This window comes from Rhipicephalus microplus, chromosome 2, assembly GCF_043290135.1.
Source record: "Rhipicephalus microplus isolate Deutch F79 chromosome 2, USDA_Rmic, whole genome shotgun sequence".
NCBI classification, from domain to species: Eukaryota; Metazoa; Arthropoda; class Arachnida; order Ixodida; family Ixodidae; genus Rhipicephalus; species Rhipicephalus microplus.
This window is the reverse complement of record NC_134701.1, coordinates 24,442,584-24,467,836: the sequence shown is the minus strand read 5'-3', so window position 1 is coordinate 24,467,836 and position 25,253 is coordinate 24,442,584. Positions and strand designations below refer to the sequence as shown.

Here is a 25,253-nt window from a genome sequence, read left to right as displayed (position 1 = left end):
TCCCAGGAAATGAAAAACCTCATTAAGAGACGTCAAGTCACGAAAGCCTCAAACAATGCCAAAATCTTGCCTGTTCTTTACGCAGCATGCCGTTGGCCTTGGTGTCACTTCCTTGCATCACCTGACTGCTGCCGGCAACATGGATGGCCGGTGCACTACAGCCACTTTGGACGGCTTCACCTCGAGTACCTTTGCCGCTCCTGAGACGACCTGGTCACTTCATCGCTCCTTGGCCGGAATTCGCCTGATCACAGCTGCGTGTACTGTGCCTCCCCTATCTACCTTCCGGTGCACTGCTTTGCTTCATCCGATCTTGTTCCCACTCAAGCGAAGTGCGACAGGAATCAAAGTGACGTCACCCTAACCAGCCCAATCGCTAGTTTCCGGAGTGCCATGACACCACTACCGGGACAAGATAAACTACTCACGCAGCTATCCCACTTCTTCAGAGGGCCAGGTGACAGCGGCGCGGCTACAATGCTGAAATCTTGCCTGTTCTTTACACAGGTACACTATTTCAATACCTATTGTTTTTGGTCTGATGATCGTTTCCTGCTGCTGTTTCCTTGCCCACAGTGTTGCAATATGTCATTCTTGTCGGTTTTCGCACAACTTATGCATCGCATTACCAGTATTTTATTAAGCAGTGATGTTGAGCTTAATCCTGGGCCTCGTCCCACAATTTTGTCGACTACTGCTGCTAGAACTACGACTGATAATGACCGCTCTATACCTAACATGCTTTCCCAACTAATCGATGGCCAAAACCAAATAACTAAAAACATTGCAGATCTGAGACTTTCTGTAGATTCTCGTTTTGCTGCCTTTGAATCGCGTCTCACTGCCCTTGAGCTTTCATCAACCCCTTCCACTAATACGGCACTTCCTGGTGGTCTTCATAAAAAATTGAATCGTTTTTGGCTACTGTCGGCAATGTTGCCTTTTTTTTTTCACCAATCCTCAACCCGCAGAACAGTTTGACACGAAACAGCATGCAGGCACGTCTGGACGAGTTAGAAGACAGATCTAGGTGCAACAATTTAATCGAGTATAATATTCCTTATATTTGAGAAACATGGGACCAAACCGAGCAAAAAGTTTCAGCAGCTTTATCAACTGTCCTTGGCAATGAACACTTTTGCGAGGCAACAGAACACGCGCATCGTATAGGTGCTTACTCTGCATCCAAGTGTCGGCCTATGGTACTTAAGTTTTCTTCGTAAAAAAACAAAAGACAACATATTATCTTCAAGGTCACAACTGCGGTATGGCAAGGTATCTGTATCCGAACATTTCTCACCGAGTACTCGTCTAGAGAGAAAATATTTGCGGGAATTTGCTAAAAGTTTGCCTCAGTCTCCTCATTTTCAATTACGATATAATAAGCTGTTTGTGGACAAGACATGCTATGTGTATGATGCGAATATAAAGTGTGCGAAAGTTATCAGCCAGCCTGCTAACAGCGGTCCCTTACATGATGTATCAGCTGCTACATCCTTATGCAATGCTAAAGATATAACTCCCGCTTCATCATAGGGCTCTGCGAGGAGGCTAATGTATTCTCACTTCATCATAGTGCGTCCATATTGTTGTGAAACACTAGATGCGTAATTAACAAGCATGATTCAGTACATTCCTTAATAGATACTGCTGGCTTTGACATTATCGCTCTAACAGAAACCTGGCTCAACACTGCAGTGTGGGACGATGAAATATTTATTGATTCATGTCGGTTTTCTATCTATCGCCGTGATCGCATTGACCGTCATGGGGGAGGTGTTCTTCTTGCCATATCGAACACTTTCAAATCATTCCAAATCAATGCTGAGACAAAAGTAAAAACCGTCTGGGCATGCATTGTATTCGGGCATCAGAAAATAGTTGTTGGCGTTTGCTATCGACCGCCCAATAATCCCCCTACCTTTGTTTCAGACTTACACGATGTACTCGGTTGCATTGTGACACAGTATCCTTCATCACCGATAGTATTACTGGGTGAGTTTAATTACCCTAACATATTGTTACGAGTGACTGTGTTTATTTACAGATGAGGTGAAATGGCGTTGTGAAATAGCAGCGTACTTCTGAGACAGGCCTAGAACGCTTCCACCTAACCACACAGTCCAGGTGCCGCTCCACTACTCTTCTTCTTCTTCCGCGCCCCGTAGGCTTGCGCATCTTTGTTTCATTTCCCCCGGCGGCAGACGAAGCTCGCCGAGCGAGTTAAACAGGCCTATGATGGTACTGCTTGAGGCGGGCTACATGAACAATTTGCGTAGTGCGCGAACGCCGGTTATTGGCTGTGACTCGGGTGACAACGTAATTCACGTCACTGAGATGAGTGACTATCACGAATGGGCCGGAATAGTTTGCTAGAAACTTTCGGTACAATCCTTTTTTACGGACAGGAGTCCACAGCCACACGTAGTCACCAGGAGAAAACTCTACGGGGATATGCTTGGCATCGTAGCGACTCTTGCTGTGTTCTTGCGAAGACAATGTTCGAAGGCGCGCTAGTTGACGTGCTTCTTCAGCGCGACACAACGTCTGAACGATGGACAGATCTTCCTGATGTGAGAAAGGTAATAGAGTGTCCAGAAAACTCCGTGGATTTCGTGCGTAAAGCAGAAAGAAGGGCGAATGTCCAGTAACTTCATGCTTGACGGTGTTATACGCGTAAGTAACAAACGGTAAGGCGGCGTCCCAGTTCCTGTGGTCAGCATCAACGTATATCGATAGCATATTCCTGAGAGTTCAATTTGTTCTCTCAGTGAGACCGTTAGTTTGCGGATGGTAAGGGGTGGAGTGGCGATAATAGGAGCCACAGAGGTGCAAAATTTCTTCAACCACATCGGCCATAAATTGTCGTCCACAGTCACTGATGACAACCCGTGGAGCACCGTGACGCAGTATGACCCGTTGTAACAGAAAAGAAGAAACAGCGGCTGCTGTGGCCGATGTCAGTGCGTCCGTTTCCGTATAACGCGTTAAATAATCCACACACACTATAACATATCAGTGTCCCGATGGGGTCTTGGGAAGGGGTCCCAGCAAATCGATGCCGACTTTTTCAAAAGGGGATGTCGGTGAAGGGATGGGCTGCAAATAACCTGCCGGGGCAGTGGTGGATCGCTTGTAGCGCTGACATATAGCGCAGCTGGTGACGTACTGTTTTGTGGTTTTCCACATTTTCGGCCAGCAGAACCTCTCACGTAGTCAATGTAGCGTACGTGTGAAGCCGAGATGACCGGATGTTATGTCATCGTGCGCAGAACGAAGGACGACCAGGCGCAGGCTTTCCGGCACCACCAGAAGCAAGGGGAGGCCATCGGCTGAATAGTTTCTTTTATACAGCAAGCCATTTAAAATTTTAAAGTGCTTGTCGATGGACAAGCACTTTGTGCACTTATGTGCAGCTTCAAGCAAGGGTTTCAGGGTAGGGTCGCGCTGCTGCTCACGTTTGAAGCTGCTGGTATCTGGGAAGTCGGACGAGACAGAAACTAAATAGTCATCAATGTCATTGTCGTCAGCATTGGTGTGCACTGAAGGAAGGCGGGATAAGCAGTCGGCATCTGTGTGACATCGTCCGCTCTTATAGGTAACAGAAAAGCTGTACTCTTGGAGGCGCAACGCCCAACGAGCCAGCCGGCCAGACGGGTCACGAAGTCCCACAAGCCAGCATAGTGAGTGGTGATCGGTCACTATTGTGAACTCGCGGCCATGTAGATACGGTCGGAACTTCTTAATGGCGAAGACGACTGCTAAGCACTCGAGCTCGGTGACGGTGTAGTTCGTCTCTGCTCGGGTTAGTGTCCGACTGGCATATGCTACGACGTGCTGGCGGCTGTTGCAGGGTTGGACCAGCACAGCACCAACACCTAGCCCACTAGCATCAGTATGAATTTCAGTCAAAGCATCAGGATCAAAATGCTTTAGGATGGGTCCTGAAGTCAATAAAAACTTTAGCTGTCGAAATGCAGCCTCACATTTATCATCCCACAAGTACAGTGTGTCTTTATGAAGAAGGGACGTCAGTGGTGAGGCAAGTTGTGCGAAGTTCTTAATAAATCAGCAGAAATATGAGCACAGACCCAGAAAACTTCGCAGGTCCTTCACTGTTCGTGGTGGTTCAAAGTTGCGAACCACTGCGGTCTTCTGTGGGTCTGGTCGCACGCCTTCTTTATCCATGAGAAAGCCTAATACGAGGGCTTGACATTCTCCAAAATGACACTTCTTTGAGTTTAAAACAAGACCAGCTTCGCGTAAGCAATCAAACACAAGCGACAAGCGGTGGTTATGCTCTTGAAAAGTCTTGCCGTAGATAATCACGTCATCTAAATAGCACATGCAAATTTCCCATTTTAGTCCACGGAGCACTGTATCCATAAATCTCTCGAATGTCGCTGGAGCATTGCACAAACCAAAGGGCATTACGTTGAACTCAAAGAGACCGTATGGTGTTACGAAGGCCGTCTTCTCTTTATCTGCGGGATGCATAGGAATTTGCCAATACCCAGAAAGCAAGTCAACAGAAGAAAAATAGCAGGCAGAATGCAGGCAGTCCACGGCGTCATCTATACGTGGCAAAGGGTAGACGTCTTTTTTTGTGATGGCATTTAGGCGACGATAGTCTACGCAGAATCTCCATGAATTATCCTTTTTCCTCACTAGAATGACAGGAGCAGCCCATGGACTAAACGATTCTTGTATGACGCCCTTCTTTAGCATGTCTTCAACTTGCTCAGCGATGACTTTCCTTTCAGAAGGCGATACGCGATAGGGCTTCTGGCGTATTGGTGGTGCTTGGCCTGTATAGATGCGGTGTTGCGTACGTGAAGACGGCGGCGTAACGGTAGACGTTTCGTCTTGGGCAAAGTCAAAGACTGAGGCGTAGCGTACGATCACCTCCTGCAGCAGCGACCGTTCAGTTGATGGAAGTGACTTGTTAATCATACGGTCAATGCTGGCAGAATAGTCGGGGTACAAGTTGGCGTGGGGTTTCTTTACATCCACCGACAGTTGGAGTGACCGTATGGTAAGAGTACTTTGCTCTTGAAAGCTTGCCAATTTAAGTCCTGCAGGCAGATATATGGGCTGCGCGGAAACGTTCACAATCCACAAATCGGCACAACCGTCGACGGTAAGCACGAGGCAACGAGGCACAATAACGTTTTTCTTAAGTGCGTTACTGAAGTTCGGCTCGGCTAAACCGTAGTAAGAACCCGCACAAGAACGCGAAGAGTTTACACGCACAAACATAGCGGTATGTGGGGCCAAGCGGACGTCTTCACACACAGAAAACACTTCCAAGCAGTCATCAATGGTATCTTTCGTCAATAGAGACGGCAACACGGGACGAAAAATAATCCCACCACTATCACAATCTAGAATTGCACCACATTCCCGCAAAAAATCTATACCTAGAATAACGTCGTGGGTTGCTTGTGCAAGCACCGTTAGTTCAGCTCGAAACGTTTGATTTCCTACAGAAAGTAAAACAGAACAAACTCCAACCGGGCTCAACGTTTCTCCCCCTACGCCGCGGAACGTAGCACTCCGATTCCAAGCAAACATTACTTTCGTCCCAAGGCGATTTTTAAAAGACACGCTCATTATGGAAACGGCAGCACCAGTATCAACTAGTGCAACAGTACTCACATTGTCTACAAAAACACTCACTTTGTTCTCAACCATCACAACACACGGGGGGTCTTGCGGAAGATGATTTTGCGGCCTCACCCCCTTTGGTTGCACCAGTTAGTTTCCCAGTGGTGGTGGCGTCCCCGAGCGGCGACGCGGAGACGGGGATCACTGTTGGCGTGCAGGTGGTGGGGTAACGCTGCGGTCGGAGCAAGGCGAGTCAGCACGTGCTGTGTGTTGCTGTTGGAAAGAGCCCTGAAATGGTCGAGACTCGCCAGCAGGTACATAGGGTGTGTACACGTTGAATCGTGGAGCTCGCTACTGGCGACGGTAGCAGTACCTAACGATGTGTCCAGGTAGCCCGCAGTTGTAGCAAGTACGGGTGTCACGTCTAGTCGTCCCCGGCGAAGTAAACCTCGTCGATTGATAAAAGCCGTGCGATGGTGGTCGAGGAGTGAATCGCTGTGACGCAGCTTGCCTGTGTTCCTGGTTTTCGAGTGGTCGTTCACTCTGTCGTTCGAACCGATCGGTGTAGTTCGGGTGAGGCTCAAAGCAGCTCTGTCGCATCCGAGGTACCAGTGGTTCACGGGGCCGTTGGTCGAATGCACACTGATGGCAGACACCAGCGGTGTCCACAGCTCGCAGTTGAACAAGTTCTTCCTTAACCGCTCGTCTTATAAGAGAAGAGATGTCGCCTTGCGATGGAAGGTTGACACTTGCAATCGTGGGCACATTCTCAAGACGTTCAAATTTTGGTAGGATTCTCCTCCTCTTTAGCGCTTCAAACGCTCGGCAGTGTCTCCTTAGGTCGGAAGGTGTGCGTAAGTCTTCCTTAGTGATAAGAAAATTGTACACGTCTTCCGCGATTCCCTTGAAAATTGACCTACCTTATCTTCGTCACACATGGTCGCACTCACAATTCCGCAAAGCTTCAAGACGGCCTCGATGTAGGTGGTGCATGTTTCGCCAGGTAACTGAGCTCTGCATGAAAGCGTTTTCTCCGCCTGCTTGGTCTTAGCTGTTTAGTCACCAAAACACCTCTTCAGCTCGTCCACGAAAATGTCCCATGTGGTCAATGCACTCTCATGGTTGTCGAACCAAAGAGACGCGGTGCCGACGAGAAAAAACACCACGTTCTCGAGCTGTTTAGCAGTGCTCCAGCGGTTGCTGCGACTCACTCTTTGGTAGTGCTTGAGCCAGTCGTCAACATCGTCATCCGGCTGCCCCGAAAAGGTCCTCGGCTGACGTTCCGGCATGCCGCAGCGATCTTGTCCTGGCGGGTGAGCGTGTTGCTCATCAGCAACGAGGTTGTTATGGCCTGCTCCCGCGTCCTCCATGTCTGGTAGCTGTGGTGGCAAGCCTGCCAAGCGTCTGCTCTGTCGCAAAATCGGTAGAGCTTGGTCGTCCAGATCGATGTACCCAGCACCTTCCACCAAACTGTTACGAGTGACTGTGTTTATTTACAGATGAGGTGAAATGGCGTTGTGAAAAAGCAGCGTACTTCTGAGACAGGCCTAGAACGCTTCCACCTAACCACACAGTCCAGGTGCCGCTCCACTACTCTTCTTCTTCCGCGCCCCGTAGGCTTGCGCATCTTCGTTTCAATATCATGAACTCTTGATAACTGGCTAACCTTCCTGGTCTTCCTCTTTCATTCCTCCTCCTCCTCCTTGATCCGCCTGCCCTGTCACTATATTCCTCGCAAAGTCAAGAATTTCTTGACTTGTGTTCTCTTTTTTTCTCATCGCAACTTGTCCTTCAGCCTACTCGCATAACTAATGAGAGTGCAAATACACTAGACCTTATTCTTTCTACTCAATCTGATCTTTTTTTCTGATTTATCTTACTTACCTGGATTAAGTGATCATTTGGCTATTTCATTTGCTCTTTCTATCCCAACTAAGCAAAAAATAAAACTGACAAAGTGCATTAGGAATTATAATAGAGTTAATTTCGATATGATTAATGCCGAGATGATCCATTATTGCGACTATTTCATGATTGGTTTCGAAAACCAAAGTGTAATCTCAAATTGAAACCTTTTTTTGAGTAAAATCCATGAACTAACAGAGAAGCATATTCTGCTGCGTAAAATTTCATGTCGTTCTGGCTCGCAATGATACACCAACCATCTAAAAAAATTGTCCAATAAAAAAAAAAAACGACTCTATCGCCTTGCCAAGAATTCGTCATCGAGCACCCGGTGGAATAACTATGAAGCAGCAAACATCGCCTATAAAATGGCCCTCAAACAAGCGAAAGCTAACTTCCAGCAACATATTTTACCATCCATGCTAACCGACAACCCAAGAAAGTTTTGGCATGTCATTAATCCTAACCATAACAGCTTGTCGCATCTATGTAATTGATAATAATGGCATGCCTATTGCCAAATCTGATTGCGCCGAAATATTAAACGTCTTCTGCAACAACTTCACAACGTATACTGACGTGACACCTACTTATCAACCCTGTTATAACTACTCAATTGTGGATCCTATTATCATTGCACCCTCTGGTATCTCTAAGCTTATTGATTCCCTAAAGGTATCATCATGACCTGGCTCAAACTCAGTTACTCCCAAATTTTTAAAAAGCACAAATGCTATTTTGTCATTGTTTCTTGCACAGGTTTTTGAGCAATCCATCAAAAACGGCGCTCTCCCGCAGGACTGGCAGGTCGGGAAGGTGGTTCCGATACACAAGTCAGGTAGTGAAAGTTCACTCTTAAACTACCGCCCCAAATCGTTAACCAGTATTCCTTGCAAAATATTAGAGCACATTATATATACTAACATCGCCTCATTTTTTGGAAACACATTTTTTTCAGATGCGCAACATGGTTTCCTAAAAAATTGATCTTGCGAAACACAACTGGCATCCTTCATTCACCAACTTAAGGTTACTTTAGATCGTAGCTCACTAACTGATTCTATTTTTATCAACTTCTCTAAGGCTTTCGACAAAGTAAGTCATAAATTACTGCTCTTAAAGCTCAAACAAGTAAACCTTGATAATAAAGTCATCAGATGAATAGAACATTTCCTACTTAACTGCACCCAGTTTGTAACTGCCAATGGGTGTTATTCTTCATCTCGTGCCGTTCACTTCGGAGTACCACAGGGTTCCCGTCTTAGGACCCCTTTTATTTCTATTTTACATTAATGATTTGCCTTTATGTGTTTCTTCTAACATAAAATTGTTTACAGATGACTGCGTTGTGTTCCGCGAAATTAACAGCCCAAATGACATCACTGCCCTTGAAAATGATATTGACTCCATTTTTAACTGGTGCACGTCTTGGCAAATGGAACTGAATATTTCCAAATGCAAAGTATTGTACATTTCCCGAATATCATTTTCTCCTGCTACTTACTCATTTGACAGCATCGCACTCGCATCAGTCACCTCTTACCGTTATCTAGGCATACACATCACCACTTGTTTAAGCTGGTCACTCCATATCCGCTCCATTATTTATAATGCAAACCGCATGCTTGGGTACTTTTGTCGCAACTTCTCTTCCGCACCTGTATCACTTAAACTACTATTGTACAAGACGCTAATTTGTAGCAAGATGGAATATGCCGCTGCAGTAGGGGATTCGAGTTCAATTAATTTAATCAATGCTCTTGAGCTAATCCAAAACAATTCTGTTCGTTTCATTCTTCACAACTACAGTCGTCACACTAGCATTTCTGCAATGAAAAATTCACTCCAACTGCCCTCACTTGCCTCCTCGTATGCTCTTCCGCCTCTGTCTATTTCACAAAATTTATCATAATATTCCAACTCTTCACGAGGCACCTATTTTTCAGCCTTCTTACTTATCATCCAGAATTGATATCCTAATAAAGTTGGCGTTATGCCATGTCTAACCAAAGCATGCAGCGATTCATTAACATATTCCCCGAACATCAGAAGACTGGAACCACCTTCCCGAATCTGTGGCCATTTTGATCGATCATCAGTTTTTTCGTTCTGCGCTAACTAGCATTGTATAAACGCCCACACTTACTTGTTCTGTTTGTACACAATGCTTATATTTTGTTCTTTTTGTTTGTTTTTATTTATTTTTTATTATTAGCTAATATTGTATGAGTAAAAAATTGTGTTTCACCCCCCTCTATAATGCCTTTGGCCCGGAGGGTACAACGAAATAAAGAAATAAATAAACACAACAAATAAATTAGAGCTGACGGAGCTGTCCACGTTAATCAACAGGTTTAAGAAGGTACTATAACATGAAGAGAACTGAGCATTCTCTAAAGAATGGAAGAAGCTTCAAAGCTGTGAAGGCAAAACTGTGCACACACAAATACCAGATGTGTGCATTAAAGGGCCCCTAAACCACGCATAGGTCGGAATTCAGTTGTGGGCGAGTGTACAACGGACCTAGAGCCGTGATAACTTTTTCTGAACGTGGCTGTAATAGGGGAGTTCAAAACGCGGCAATCACTGCTTTCACTCTTTCCTTCACTACCCTCCACTGGTATCCTCTCTCAAAGCCACTTTGACCTCTCGCTGCTTCTATTCCCTTCGTTTCCCCTCCTCCTTGACTTACCTCCCCAAGCTTTTTTTGCTTCATATTTTTTCCTCTTCTTTTATATCTCTCCTCTCTTACCTTACTCTTTTTTCTTCACTCTCACTGTGCCTTCATTCCCTTATCGGTTGTGGTGTCCTCACATGAGAGACAGTTATCGTGCACTCCAACACCCAATTTTCTTACCTTTCTGTCTTTTCATAAGAAATCTCCCCCCCCCTTTCCCACTTTTGCCTGGCATGCAGGTGCTTGTGTGGTCTGTGCGTGCCTAGGAGAACTTGCACTGCAGAGAGGGGGTGCAAGTGGCCAACAAGAAAAATAACAAGGAGCATGGACACCTCCTTGCACACTACCTGGTTGCTCGACCAATTCTAGCATAAATGCGCTGCGTATCAGATTCAACTTCTCCATGTCACAAGGCTGGAAAGGCTCGGAGAGAAGGAGGAATTGTTTCTTCAAACTTATGGCACGCTGGCAACTCGTAGTGCTGTCGCGTGTGGCATCGTTGATCGTGACGGCATTCTGCACATGATGCGTGTGTTCACTTGAAATGCTTGAAAAATATCAAAGGTGGTTTAGGGGCCCTTTAAAGGACAAGGAAGGAAATGTCACAACCAATATGAATAGGATAGTAGATGTGGCAGAGGAGTTCTGCAGAGAGCTGTACAGAAGCCAAAACAGCCAGGATGATATCGTGGGAAGCAATAATAATCCAGAGGAATTTCACATCCTACCGATAACAGCAAAGGAAGTAAGGAAAGCCCTAGAAAGAATGCGAAGAGGCAAAGCCGCTGGTGAGGATAAGGTAACAAAAAACCTGCTGAAAGATGGCGGAGAAATTGTGTTAGAAAAACGTGACAGCTTTGCCAGAAAGGCGAAACAATGAACGCGACAGCAACAGATTGGAAGGTCATGCGCAGAATTGCAAGCAAATCAAAACGTGCCCCGCATTTCTCACGCACAAATGATGCACGAAATGTACTCCCAAGTACAGATGAATGCAAATAAGCGTTTCAGTTGTTGCTTCGGTGTGTGAAAAGCGCCCTTTTTGCAAGTGAAGACTGGGCAACGATTTCAGTGACCTTTGTACGCCTGGTAACTACAACAGAATTGTTCCGGAGAAATCTCAAGGCCAGCCAAGACGTACGATCCTCCCCACCGCGTAATAAAGGCGCGTGAGCGAGTGTCTACCCCCCTCCCATCTACGAGGCAAAGTACGCATGGTAGATGAGATCGCATGCCGCCGCGTCGTGACAATGTGGCAAGGTGCGCTCATTGCGACATCTTGCTGGTAACGCTGAAAACACGATAGTTCCCTCCAAGATGCCCGTCAACAGCGGTAAGTGATAGATATAAATAGTGTGCTGTTTGAACGTTGAAGAACGTGCCTCTCCGTGGCTCAGTGGTCAACGCCTCGCACTCACGTTTCAGAGGAAAGCCACAGAATCCTAATAAAGAAGGGTGTAAGGCAGGGAGACAAGACCTCTACAATGCTATCCATCACTTCAGCAGCAGTGGTTGCGGCTTAAGGACTGCTCCTAACTATATGTCTATACAGATCTCGTGTGCATCTGATTCCCGGCATCTTCTTGTGTGAACGATGCTACTATGAACAAGTGCACATGTAAAGCGGGCTACCCAAGCATCGCCATCACTGCATTGCATGCAGCGCCGCCTACGCATGGATCCCTGCCTTTATAAGCACCTGCACTGAAACGATGGTCATCATATCGGCAGCAGTGGTTGCGACTTAAGGACTGCTCCTAACTATCCTCTGTATATCTGTACAGGTTAGTGCCTCAAATTTTTCTAATTGTGTCGAACGTTTCTGCCGTCCCCACTACTGCCATTTTTTGCCTTGTGACTCTTGACCTGCATAATTTTGCAAGATGCCAACGAATTCCAAGTTGTCAAAAGAAGTAGACCTTCTCCACTCTGAATTAGCAGAAATGCGTCAAAGTCTCAGTATGTTTAATGAATTATGCAAGACTATAAAATTGAAAAAATGAGATTTTTTTCCAAGAAAACAAGTCCTTGAAAAATGAAGACGATTCTCTGTTCGAGAGTAACAAGAGCCTTGCCAAACGAGTAACATACCTTGAGCAGCATTCACGCCAAAATAATGTAGAACAGAGGTTCTCAAATGGGAAGTACTTTAATTTTGGCTAGCTGGTTCATAGTACTAACTTAGAAAGGGCAGTGCAAAAACACGGGGAAAAGAAAGACAGTAGAAACAAAGAGCGCTGACTAACAACTTAAATTATATTGCTGTCACCTAAAAATGCGATTCGGAGGAAGTTAAAAGCAAGATAACAAGGCTGGTTTTAACCAGTGATTGCAGAAAAAAAAAAGCTGAAAATGATAACATCTTCAAAGGAACTGGCGCATGCGTGATGAGTGAGAGGCACCAGGCCATGACAAAACAAGAGCACAAATGACATGGAAAATCAAAGAAAACCTCTGAGATATCTAATTTCTGCGTCATACAAAGAAATTGAAGGCCTGCTCCCGCACTTGTCACCCGCTTCAAAAATGAAAAAAGCCTCAACAATTTCGCGCTCTATTTTATCCCTTACCATTTAAAAAAAACTGAGTACTGCAAAAGTCAGGAGAGCAGCCGCAATGCCTGCAATGGTCAGCCAGAAAACCACTAGTCGTATTACGTACATTATAGTCATGCTTCTTCGCCATTTCCTTAAAACACCTGCCAGTTTGACCAATGTTCTCAAGTCCAGAACTTAAAAGAAACCTATAAACTACATTGGAAATGCACTCTGTGAACCTGTTCCTCTGTTTGGTTGTGCACCCTTGGCGTCTACTTCCCGGCATCTTCGTTCTGGCTACTCCAGTGACCTTGCGCTAATCTCACTTACTGACCAATTAAAAAAGGCTATTGACAACGGTTACTATGCGGGCGGTGTTTTCATCGACCTAACTAAAGCTTTTGATTCAATCAATCATCACATTCTTTTCAATAAACTTGAAGCATTTGGTATAACTGGCCCAACATTACTATTATTGCGTAGTTATCTCTGCAACAGGACACAGAAGGTGGTAATTTCTAATGCATATTCTTCAACCAAATTAACTAATATTGGTGTACCCCAGGGGTCCATTCTGGGGCCCCTTTTGTTTTTACTTTATATTAACGATTTGCCGAAATGCCTTTCTTCATCCAGTTGTATATTATACGCCGACGACACCACAATTTTTAACTCCGATAGCAGTATTACATCCTTAACTGGAAAACTAAACTTTGATCTGGCACAGCTCGTTCGGTGGTGCAGTAATAACATGTTAGAAATTAACACGTCTAAGACAAAATTTGTTGTCTTCTCTTCACCACAAAAACCCTTGCCTTCTATCCCTCCTGTTATAATTGCGCGCAATGACATCCCTGTGAGCGACTGCTGTAGATTCCTAGGCGTTGAACTCGACAGTAACTTGAAATATCACCGACATGTTGCATATATTAGGAAAAAAATGACGTATGGCATTCGACTACTGATTAAATCTCGTCTTTATTTCAATCCATCAATACTTATGTCACTGTATTTTTCTTTTGTTCATTCGCACATTTCTTACTGTATTACTTCATGGGGCAACACATACACCACTCATCTTACTTCAGTTCAGACAATTCAAAACCAAGCGATAAGAATTCTCACATCAAGCCCATATCTCTCTAACGCTAAGTCACTACTTCACGAAAACAATATATTAACTGTATCTGAGCTAGTTAAATATAACCTTGGTATTTACATGTATAGAACTATAAATAACCAACTTCCACATTTCACTACCATTCTCTCAAATAACAATGTCACAAGGTTTGCCCTTAACAATAACTTTCTACTGCCAAAAGTTCGCACCAATTATGGCAAACAAACCATTCATTTTTCCGGAATTTCTTTTTGGAATAGTTTGCCTTCCGACATTAAAGTATGCCGTTCCCTGAAGGAAATTAAATCGAAGTTAAAAAATCATATCATGTCAACTAACTACCCTGTTTTGCTGTTTCTTAATTGATTCCTGTTCATTGTGAGTTGTGTTCTGTAATCATTTGTCATTGAAGTTAGCACGTTATTCTTACTTTTAAATTGTTTCTGTGAGATTGCAAGGGTATATTCTTACTTTATTTGTTTCAATTGCATTTTACTGTAGCTCTGTCTCCCTGCTATGTACATCACAATCATTCTCAATTCTACATTGTACAAGAGGTCCCCTTGCAGTCTCTGACTATGGGACCTCTTTCTGTATATCATGCACATGTATTCTTCTTCATTTAGCACAATAAAACCTTCTGTTCTGTTCTGTTCTGTTGGCCATGCCACATAACCTCGAGAGTTTGTAGGGCGCTGACAGTACAACTTGCACATCATGCTTTGATGCAATTCTCTTCAAGTTATGCAGAAATTTGTGAACTTATGGGATGACTTGAACATGCTTCATCTTTTTTGTACCAACTTTTTCTTTTCTTTGATTGTGTTTCATGTTCCATATCAGGGTCTCACATACCGCAGAAATAAATTCAGGAGGGTAACCCGCTGCTTCAATCTGGTAATCTGTGCATTAAAGCTAGATGAAATGACATGTACACACGACTTATTCAGGGCTGAATGCAGACAGTTCACTGCGATGCATTGCTTAACAAGCTTTGAAAGGGCACTGTCATGACGTAACAAGGGTTTCTTGGATCTAGGATTATACTTCCAACAGATGTGGTTATCACTAAAAAGCAGGCAAATGTCAAGAAATCGCAACGTTTGCTTATCAGGCTTTTCATGCATAAATTTCAGGCCTTGACTTTCACTCTGAAACACATGCGAAACGTCATGGATGACCATGTCAAGGTCCTCAACACCGTTCAAAATTACAAAAAAATCATCAACATACCTAAAGATCTTGACAACTTGGGGTACTTGCAATTTATCCTGAATACGGCAACCAACGGCCGACAAGAAAAGATCGCACAAAACTGGAGTCACAGCCGCACCAATACATATGCCCTTTCTTTGAACATAAAACTTATAATTAAAATTCAAAATTGTAGAAGCCAAATAGAACTTCAAGAGTCTAACAAAGTCATCAACAAAAGCGCCTGCTTCACCTGAGAACTGAAGTTCACCATATTCTTGAACCCTATCCCGAAAAGCCTGAAGCGGTCCTTCATGTGGCACAGAATAATAAAGTTCTTCAATGTCGACTGAAAAGCCGTTAAAAAGTAAGAATTCAAACTTTGTGGGTGCAGCAGGAAGTCCTCAGACTTGCAGATAACAAAGAGATCGTCCTTCACTAAAACCTGAAGCTGCCTTTGTAGGTACCGGCTGACGTGGCTTTGCCAGGTAGCATCTTGAGAAACAATGGCACAAAATGAAACATTAGGTTTGTGACTTTTCACGGTAAAAAAGGTTTCAAGACAGCCTTTTCTTTTTCTTTCTTTGTCCTTGCCTTGAGGTTCTGTAGGTTCAATTCCTCTAGCAGTTGAAGTGCATGGCATTTCTGCTTTGAAGCATCAAAGGGTAGATCCTTGAAGTTCTTTATCATAGCCTACTGTGATTTTTCTCGAAACAAAAGGAAGGACAGCGAAGCTTCCTTCCTTGTCTGTTTTCAGTAATATTAACTGCAGTTCCTTCAGAGTCCTTGAAATCTTCTTTAGGGGCTGATTCATTGAACGGTGGGAAGACCTGCATCGTGTCAGGCACTGAGCACCTTCGGAAATAACTCTTTTCTTATCCTTTCCGCAACAATCGGCCACTTAACGAACCAGGGAGAGAAGGCCCTGGCATTTAAGAAGGGGCTCATAACTGAATTTGGTCTTTTTTCTAGAACTTGCTTAATGTCGTCAGGAACCACGGCATTACCAAGCACAACAACGTTGCCTTGCTTAACACAAGAGGCCTTGTGCTCAGAAAGTGAGGTTCATGAGAGCACGGCGCCACAAGAACTCAGCATACACAGCTACTTGCTTCTTGAGAGCAACCAGGCGACGCAATTCCTTAAAAGGCTCGGCACCAGTTAGCACAAAAACACGTAACCAGTCCTGAAACATTTTCACCTGTCGTCAATATTCTGATTTCAGAATCTTACAAAGACGCTTGCAGTGACGCTTGCCCCAGGAAGGCTGAACGACACCGAACAGACATCGCACTTCTTTAGAAACCTGCTTCCGCTCTATGCAGTAGGACACAATCCTGGATTTGCATATGGTTTCCGCGATGAGGTTGGCACATACAATGGCAGGACCCAAACGGAAATGATTTAACAGGAAAGGGCCCATTATATAAGAAATTTGCACGAGAAGTTCTTTGGTTTGGTTTAGTGTCCGCGGACCCTAGAGAATCCGCGAAGCCATTTCTAGAACCCTCACCCACTTTTTTTAACATTTTAAAAATTTTTACCTCTGCAAGTCGGTTTAATTGCAACTGTGCCACGTATTGATGAGCTGTCCGAAATGAAGGGGCACATTTTTTCATGTTTTTGGTAGCAACAAAAGGCACCTGTCTCACACTCCACTTTTGTTAATTTACTTACGTATCCCCCCCCCCCTCTCTCTGCTCCTAGGGGTCCCCCATCACTTCTACTAGTCCACAATGGGTCCCCGACACATCCATAGCTTTAAACCACTGATGTAGAAATACAGGGAATATCGAACAGGGTTCGTACAGGTTTTGAAGTAAAAAATTCAAGGGTTTTTAAGGACTTTCAAGGAACAAAAAAGTTTTTTCAAGGATCCATATCAATAATTGATCTCGTACTCGTCATAAAAAAGTGACAAATTTATTAAACACTTATTGAACAGCCTAAGACGAGTTGAATTATTGAACAGTCTAAGACGCGTTCAAGACCACAGTGAGGCAGATGGAAAGTGTTCATGACAGCTCTAGCAGTTTTGCGATGATTCCTTCGTTGATATTTAGCAGCTCTTGTGTCTTGTTTTTTGCTGTTTTCCTGAGACTGTTTGACTTCACTATGTATGTGACATCACCTGTCTCTTCAGCTTTCAAAGCCAATTCATCTGCTGAAGTTGACAGATCAGCAACTGTTGCTTCTAGCTTCACTTTCTTTTTCTTTAAATTATCGATTTCGTCCTCCACAAGGCGCCTTTTTGAATCATTCACATCTCTTTGTTGCTTCCTCTTCTGCTCTTCCAAACGCACATGGTAACGATGCCTTGCAGATGAAACAGAGGTCTTCAGTTCCTTTGGTTGTTATAGGGATGTTAAGGATGCCACCTAACTTATTAACGGCGTCACATACAGCTCGTTGCATGATGTATGACAGACTTTTGAGGTTTTCCACAGAAACTTGCTTGTCTACACTAAACCTTCTCTCAACAGTTGCCTGGCCATGGCTCAACACAAGCAAAAGTTCCACTACTCTCCACAGCTCACTGTACGACGAGTTGAACTTGAGGAGTTAAAGAACATGTATCTAGTCTATCCGAACTCTTTTTGAACAAACACAGCTTGTGCTTCTCCATCTGTAGCATTTCAGCATACTCAGCAAGTACAGTGTCTCGACGGTAATCAGTCAACCTTTCAGCAGCGATAGGCACATTCAAAACATTCTTGAGACCTGCTAAACAATGGTCTGGCTTGGTGCACATTTGCGGAGGATCCAGCGAGAAGAGGCCTCTTACCAAGGGGAACTTCAGAGGACTCTTCTCAAGAACATTTTTCGTCACATTGAGAAGGAATTGCTTACATCCCATTTTAAATGAAAATGCCTCTTTTGCACCGACCTTAGACTTCTTCAAAATTTGCTCAGCTGTATGTCCAATGTCCACTTTCTCAAACGCAGTGTAATTGTTCACGTCTTCAATGTTGATTTTCAACAGGCCTGTCAGCCCACTTGATGCAGAGAGAACTGAGCACTTCAAGAACATAGTAAGCAACTTTCGGACAATTGCTTCAAGATCCCTTGCGAGAAAGAATACAAGTGGTTGGTCCACCTGATATTCCGTCAGGGAAGGTTTGCGAATCAATGCGATCGCAAGGACGAAGTTCAGTTTTGCTTGAATTAGCGGGTCCCCACAGAAAATGTGGAAGTTCTAAAATGAAGAGCATTTTGGCTAGTTCACCTCTTTGCATCTTGCAGACTTGATGTACATTGCCACATCAGGCCACAGGGCCAATGCACGTTCAATCACTGAAACGTTCTCGACCCAGCGATGGGCAACATACCTGAGAGGAAATGTCTTCTTGGTCACCATTGAGAAATTCTCTCGCCCGGCTGGTGAATATTGAAATAACACACCTAGACTAGACAGGAGAATGTCCAATCCCCACTTGCTGGCAGATGCACTTGCTCTGTATGCGTTGTGTACCAAGTGTACACCACAAATGCCTAAATAGAGGCAGTTTACCTGATAGTTGTCATGCAAGTGCTTCTGAAAAATTTCAAATTACTGTTTGGTCCGTCCACAGAAACTTGAAGAATCTTTGCAAGTGGCAATGGCTCCAGTGCCTACAACAATTCATCTTCAATGTCATCCGCCGTTGCATGGCCCATGAAAACAGACATCAAGTACCTGGTAGTTATCCTTCGAGATGAATCTCAGTATCTCATGTGAACATCCATCTGCTTCTGGTGGAGGTAATCATTAGCGGATTCATCAAACAAAACCGTGTAGCGATCACACTTCTCTATTGCCCGGAGGACGGATGATAGAAAGAAGGGGCCCAAACCACAGTACGCAAGGTACGCACACTTCTTTTCTCCACACGTAAAAGCCTTCGCCACTTCACTGTCGGGAAACATTTTCCAGAACAGTTCGCTTGTGTGTGCGAACGAGCTGTACTAGTAATGTGAGGTAACAACCTTCTACGCCCACAATATCTCGGCTTCGGTCACTGCATCATGGGCCTTGCACGCGGTATTCAAATCCGAGGACAGCATCGGGACTGAACGAACAGACTCGCCACTCTTGCGGGATGTCACATACTTAATCAAGGAGCTACTAGCTGTGTCCTTCAGGTTGCCGATGTGCTTCGCACTCCTCTGGTGGCTTTTTAGCGCAGACTCCCCCATCTATGAGACATCGAATGTCTTTGCACATGGTCTGCATCTAGCCCGATGCGAATTCATTGGGTCCGGCGCGAACCAGTCTTTGTACGCAACGTGGCTGAGCCACGATTGCTGGAAATTGCACTGCCCGGGCATTACGCACAAACACAACTATGTCCACGTCCAACGCGCGTGGCGTAAAACGTACTCCAATGAAGCAAATGAGAGGTGGCGAACAAGCAGGCTAAATGTCTATCGTTGATGAAAAACGCACACACAATACAGCAACATGAGTGCTGATGGTGGACTTGTGGTACACTCTAAGGGTGTGTTCCAATACTCACCGTAGACGGCTAAATAGACATCTAAATGCATAGAGTTTCCTAATATACACTAGAGAGAACTTTCGCGCTAGTGTCTATGGGAGCTCTGACGCACGGCAGTTCAGTGAGCATGAGAATGATGGGTGGTACACACATTTGTCTAATCTTCATACTTCTGGCCTGCTTTTGGCTCCGCGTGTGCGTGTGTCGCTTGAAGCTGTTTTCTCATGAAACAAAAATCAACAAATGTTCAGTGGTTGCGCTTCACCACCTTATTCTTTTAGACTTACCTTTCCAAACCGGGTCACAAAGTTCAAAAGGGCTGAATCTTTCTTTCAAAGCAAAACCTAAACCCAGCAATAAACAAAGCCGAAAGTACGATTTGCCTCCCGCAAGTACGAAGACTAGGCAAATGTGTGTACTGCCCATCATTCCCATGGTCGCTGAACACAAGTAGATGCTTCCCCAGACGTTCAATGTGAGTAATGTTTATTTGTTTTTGATTTCAACACAAAATAATCCAGAAAATACAACTGTTAGGTTTGTTTATTTTGGCTTTTTCTTCTCGGCAGGAGGTGGTGCATTGTCGCGCAAAAACCGTTCAGACCTGTTACAATTTTCGGACAGCTTGGGCTCGGTGCTGTCTTCTAAGCAGTCTTGGTAGACTGTCTACGTGCTATCTAAGAATTGGAACACAACCTACTTGTGGCGAATGACCAAATCATATTGGGTTGGCTTGGATCGGAAGGCGACCTACGACCGCTCTCAATGTGGTTGGTTGCTGAACTAACACTTGGCATCGCTGAAGTACATAGACCTTTCAACTCTTACGGTGTTGTTGGTGGTAGTTGCAGTATGGTTCCTATAATATGTTGCTAGTCTGCCGTCTTTGCGTCGTCTCCATGAAAGGCCGCGACCGTGCCGATGATGCATGTGCCGATGATGCATGGCGCTCCAATCGATCGCGGCACCCGCTGGCCCCCAGCGCATGAACCAGCGGTACGGACGCGGCCGTGTCCTTGGTTCATGCGCTCGGTGGTTCCCCACCAACGAACACTGCAAGATGAAGTGGTTTCTGTTGTCGGTAAATTAACCGAAAGTGTTGTCTTCTCAGCGTGTCTAATTTTTTACACTGGATTATAATGTGAAGTACGGTCAGTGCTTCTCCACATCTGTCACACAAAGGTGGATCGCCCCCACACAAAAGAAATGAATGTGTTGAGTGCGTATGTCCTGTTCTTAACCTTGTAAGTATTACTTCTGTGTTGCGTGATTTTGATACTGGCGGCCAATGACCAAGTTGCGGCTTGATGACATGCAATTTATTACCTGTGAGTGTGTCCCATGTGCTCTGCCAATAACCCTCGTGGTTTTGTTTTAGAAAAGGTTCAGGTCGAGTGTAGGAATAGGTATCAATGTATTGGTAGCGGTTTTGTTGGTGGATCCAGCTAGCTGGTTCACCAGAACGTTGCCTTGTATTTCGCGGTGTCCTGGCACCCAGCAGACTACAACATGCTGCTTAGATGAGTAGACTGTGCATAAGAGCGAATGAAGAGAAACAAGGACGGGGTTCTTGTGCTTTTTAAGAGTTTTCAGAGCTTTTACTACGCTTAGGGAACTTGTATATATTAGTGCCTTCTGTAGTTTTATTTGTTTAATGTGTTCTATAGCCGCAAGTATCGCATAAGCTTGGCCGTTGAAAATGCTTGTATTAGAGTGCAAAACGCCAGCTTCCAAAAAAGATGGGCCAATGGCTGCGTACGAGACAGAAGTGTCGGACTTTGAAGCGTCTGTAAAGAACTGAGGACATGTGTATTTATGTTGTAGTTCTAGGAAGTATGTCTGAATATGTGCAATTGGTGCATGCTTCGTAACCTCCAAGAAAGACACGACGCAATCTATCGCCTGCCACTGCCACGGTGGCACGCATACTGCGGGAGCCATCAAACCTTGTTCACGTGGCACACCGGTTTCTTTTGCTAGGCCCCTTACACGGAGTGAGTAGGGTTGTCTCATACAAGGCCGTTTATCAAACACAGCAAGGCTTGACATGTCATTAATTGTGGAATGTGATGGGTGATCCTTGTCTGCGTTTACATTAAGATAATATTTAACAGACATGTAACATCTATGTAGGTGGAGCGACCATTCGTTCGACTCCACGTACAGGCTTTCCACAGGGCTAGTGCGAAAAGCACCCGTAGAGAGGGGGATGCCTACATGGTGAACAGGATCAAGCATTTTAAGGGCAGCAGGTGCCGCAGACTGATATGCTATTACTCCATAGTCTAAGCGGGTATGTATGAGGCTTTTATAGAAATTCATTAGAAACTTCTTGTCACTTCCCCTCGTAGTGTGTGACAACACTTTTACAATGTTCATGGCTTTTATGCACTTGTTTTTTAAATACTTGATGTGTGGTATGAAGGTTAGCTTGGTGTCCAAGATTAGGCCTAAGAACTTGTGTTCGATATTAAAAGAAAGACGTTCCCATCGCAGTTGAATATCCGGTTCAAAATGAATGCCTCTCTTCCTGGAGAACAAGATACACGTGCTTTTCTGTGGATTCAATCGGAACCCGTTTTCTTCTGCCCAATTGGAGACTTTGTTCAAACCAAGCATGGCCGGATTGCAAGATCTAAGGCCAAGTTGGACGTCGTCGACATATGTACAATAAGATATAATGCGAGGGATGAACAAGCGCAAGAATTCATTTCGATAATAAAAGTGTGCAACTAAGTACACCACCTTGCGGCACACATGTTTTTTGGACAAATGTTTGGGAAAGAACGCTGTCGACTCGAACTCGGAATGTCCGGTTTGACAAGTAACTTTCGGTTATAGTAGACTTTCTGCCACGCACGCCAAGGTGGGACAGTTCTGTTAATATTCCAAATCACCTTGTTGTATCATACGCTTTTTTGATATCGAGGAGCACAGAGAGAAAGTATTGCTTATGAACGGAAGCGTTTCTGATCTGCGCCTCGATATGAACAAGGTGCTCGGGGGTGGATCTACCCTCTGAAAACCCGCACTAGAATTGGTTGTGCAAATTGTTTGTTCCAAGGAAATGTACAAGTCGGTAGTTTATCATTTTTTCGAAAAGTTTGCACATGCAGCTTGTAAGTGCAATAGGCCTATAACTCGAAACTGAAGAAAGGTCCTTGCCCTGTTTCAAAATGGGAATAACAATAGCCTCTTTTCAGGATGTAGGGATAGCGCCAGAGAACCAGATAGCATTGTACAAACAAAGTAAGGTTTTTTGTGTTTCGATTGGTAGGTTTTTTAACATTTCATACACCCCCCGGTCAGAACCTAGGGTGGAACTACTGCAGGAGTTTAGTGATGTTTAGAGCTCAGCTAAGATTAAAGCTTGGATATATGCCTCGTATCTAGTAAATTTGTGTTCGAGTATCTGCTTTTCTATTTTTGTTCTGTATTTTTGGAAAGCTTCAGTATGGTGTGACAAGCTGGGAACCCAATGAAGCGTGCACCGAGGAAGTTCGCCTGATCTTTCAAGTAGTCACCCCGTGTGTTTACGAGTGGGAGTGAGTGTACTTGTCTTCCTGCTGCCCTACCAACCATGTTCCAGACTTTTCCCTCCCGTGTATATGAATTGATCCCTGACAAAAACTTGTGCCAACTTTCCCTTCCGGTCTGCCGAAGCGTTTTCCTGCCTTGAGACTTTATTTTCCTAAAGCTGTCAAGATATTCGGCTTTCGATGAGTTCCGAAGCAACCTCCATGCTCTGTTTTGCTGTTTGCACGTGTTTCGACATTCAGAGTTCCACCACAGCACACGTCGTTTTCCAAGGTGTCCATTCGTCAAAAATGCTGTGAAGTAGTTGACAGCAGCATCAATGCTCAAAGTACATATGTCACTCCAACCTAAACGAGCAATGGTATTAAACTGTTCCCTGTCGGCTCCGTTTATGAGCCATTTGGGAACCCATGGTGGTCACTCAGTTGCTGTAGTTGTGCTCAAAACTACGGGGAAGTGGTCACTTTCGTAGCGATTACTGATGACTTTCCTCTGAAGTAGAGGCACAAGAGATGGAGATACTATGTTTAGGTCTATGGAGGAATAGGTATTATTAGCGAGATTATAATAGGTTGGTTCTTCCCGATTCAGAAGACACGCGCTCGACGAGAAGAATTGTTCAATCAGTCGACCTCGCGCGCCGCAAAGAGAGTCACCCCATAGCCTGCTATGTGCAATCAAGTCTCCAAGAAGAAAATAAGGCTCTGGAAGTTCGTCTATTAAGAACCGGAAGTCATGTTTTTGTAGGTGATAGCTCGGAAATATGTAAAGAGTACAAATTGTGATCAGTTTGTTGAAAAACTCAGCTCGAACAGCCACTGCCTCAACAGATGATCGGAGTTGAAAGTGTGTGCATGCAATCCCTTAATTCAATATAATGGCAACACCTCCGGATAATATCATGACATGATCATGGTCCTTTAGGAAAATAACATATTTACGGAGCAAGTTGGTGTGTTTTGAATTTAGGTTTCTTGTACACACAGCACTTTTGGTGAGTATTCGTGTAAAAGTTCTTGGACATCGTCAAGGTTTCTAAGAAGGTCCCTGACGTTCCAATGCAGAATTTGAGTGTTCATGGTGAATGTAAAGTAGTGCTGTGTGTACGAAAAGTGAGTGGCTGTTTAGGTGGGGAGTTTGAATTCCGGTAACAGGGCCTTTACCGGGCCCTGTTATCTGCTTTTTGTTTTCTTGGCGTGCTCTAAGAAGCCACGCCGCTCTTCCAGCATCAAGGATACCGACCTATCCATTGCCTCCTCTGAGGTACCGGATGCCTGCACGTGCGAGCTGGTAGTCCGAATTCTGGGCCTCGCGTGGTGAGGCGAGGCCTTGAGAGCTGAGGACCCTGGAGTCTCCAGTCTCCGTTCGCGTGTAGGCGGAGTAGTGTGGACTACAGCCGCCTGGGGGGCAGTGCCGAGGGCTGATGCGGCAGTGCCCCCTGACGTGCCGCATCAGCATAATATGGTGAGTCTCTTCGCCGTGCTTCCTTACATTAAGTGTTCTAGTTCACCTTCGATGTAATTAACTCTTTTTTTCTTCCAGTATGCACAGGAGTGTGAATATGCGGCATGGTTTCCTTCACAGTTTACACAGTGTGGCAGTTTACAATGCTCAGACATGTGGCCTAGGACTCCACATTTCGCACAAGTCTGGTGACCACGACAGCTTTTAGAGCCATGGCCATACCTCTGGCATTGGAAGCAACGACAAGGGTTTGGTATGTATGGCCTGAGAGAGGTCTTCGTGTACACTGTTTGAATGGATTTCGGCAGCTTACTGAAAGCAAATGTGAGTATTACTAAGTGCTTCGTTGGTGTTTCCTTGTAACCTCTTCTGATGATAATTCTCTGTACATTAGTCATATTTTGGCTCTTGCATCCCTACAAAAGTTCAGTTTCGGTCAGGTCAAGTAAGCCTGTGCCAGATACCACTCCGCGAGTTATGTTCATCGATCTGTGTGGTGTTAGGGTGATCGGTACGTCACCGAAAGTTGAGAGGCCGTCTAGCTTTTCAAATTGTTCTCTGTCCCGAATTTCGAGGAGGAAGTCTCCGCTGGTCATTTTGGTTACCTTGTATCCAGCGCTGAAAGTTTCGGTAAGACACCTGGCAACTACGAAAGGAGATATGTTCCTGGCTTGCTTTCCAGTTTTCTCACAGAGAATGACATGAAAGTGAGGAAATGTCTCTACTGACTGGTT

At 44.7% G+C, this 25,253-nt stretch overlaps 1 protein-coding gene and 1 pseudogene across 5 annotated transcripts in view; both read right to left on the bottom strand.

The window, feature by feature from the left end:
- LOC119169173 (transmembrane protein 117) overlaps window positions 1-25,253 on the bottom strand; it is a 261,084-nt gene that overhangs the window by 31,423 nt on the left and 204,408 nt on the right. The window lies entirely within an intron of this gene.
- On the bottom strand, window positions 13,686-25,174 carry LOC142796182 (uncharacterized; annotated as a pseudogene).